Here is a 1,236-nt window from a genome sequence, read left to right as displayed (position 1 = left end):
ACTGAAAAGCAATGGGAAAAAATATCCTCTGGTGAGGATTAACAAAAAAAAATAATAAAATAAAAATAAATCTGAATGCTTAGAGGTTCTTTTCTTAGCTCTTGGGGACGATTTTTAAAAAATAAACTTTAGGAGTGGGGGGAAACCCGCGGAGCTGAGGGAGCTTCGGCGCCGGGAGGTGGTGGCCTGTGGAGGACCCCACCACCATCCAGGTCCTGAGGCGCAGTGGCCTGTCTGCCACCGTTCCCCAGAATGGACCGTGGCGCCTCCTGGCCTCCTGCCCTTCCAGCTGTGGTGCCCTAGGCCCTTTGGCAACTACTCACAGAACCAGCCCCGCCCCCCTTCCACAGCCCCCAAGCCCTCAACCTGTTCTGAGTTGGGCAGCAGGGCTGAGCCAGAGCATGGGCCTGCCTCCTGGGAGAACACACAGCCTGCCTGGGCCATGGACGCCCCTTCCTCCCAGCCCGCCCCTCTCCTCTCAGCAGCAGCTGCTGGTGCCGAGGGTCGAGTCCTGCTGGAAACGCGGTATGTTATCAAGCCTGGGAATACAAAGGAGAAGGTGGCCTTCTTTGTGGCCCACCAGTGTGGTGGCGGCAGCCGGGCCAGCTCCATGAAGGTCAAGGGGCACTGGGGCAGTGACAGCTCCAAGGCCAAGCAGAGGAGGCGCTGTCTTGAGCCTACGAAAGCTCCTCCGGACCTCGGGGCCTCGAGGGGCCCCCTGCTGCTCAGGGGACCCCAGCTGCGGCCAGTGAGGCTGTGGACCTGCTCTCTGTGGCTGAGATGGTGGCCCTGGTGGAAGCGCGGGCTGCCCTGGCCCTGCAGAACTAGCCACACCCGGCACCCCAGCGCCTGTGGGCTTTGTGTCGGCAGAGGAGGGTGGTTCTGCCAAGGGGCTGGGGTCTGGTGGCAGGACTGCAGCCGTGTGGCTGGGGCGGTGGCTCATTTCGCGGCCCAGCAGAACAACCCTCCAGCCAAGGCCTCGGCAAGGAGGAGAGGCCTGGGCCAGGCCCCGGGGAGGGACGCATCGCCTTCTGTATCTCCCATGGCCCAGAGCCCCGTGCACCAGACAGCAGCCTGCCCAACGGGAGTGGGGCCGGCAGGCTGTGCCTTCCCCCGGGCAGCCCAGGACCCGGGGCCCAGCCAAGGCCAGGACTACCTGTGACCTGTAGCAGCTCCTCAGTCCCTCTCGGGACTCCCTCCCTAGCAACGTGGAGTTCCTTCTGGCCTGGGCAGATG

At 63.1% G+C, this 1,236-nt stretch overlaps 1 pseudogene; it reads left to right on the top strand.

The window, feature by feature from the left end:
* Positions 1-1,236, top strand: part of LOC102258329 — a 34,393-nt pseudogene that overhangs the window by 32,294 nt on the left and 863 nt on the right.

The sequence above is a fragment of the Myotis brandtii genome, unplaced genomic scaffold, assembly GCF_000412655.1.
Source record: "Myotis brandtii unplaced genomic scaffold, ASM41265v1 scaffold259, whole genome shotgun sequence".
Classification (NCBI taxonomy): Eukaryota; Metazoa; Chordata; class Mammalia; order Chiroptera; family Vespertilionidae; genus Myotis; species Myotis brandtii.
Note: the sequence above shows the minus strand (reverse complement) of the source record. Positions and strands in the feature narration are given on the sequence as shown.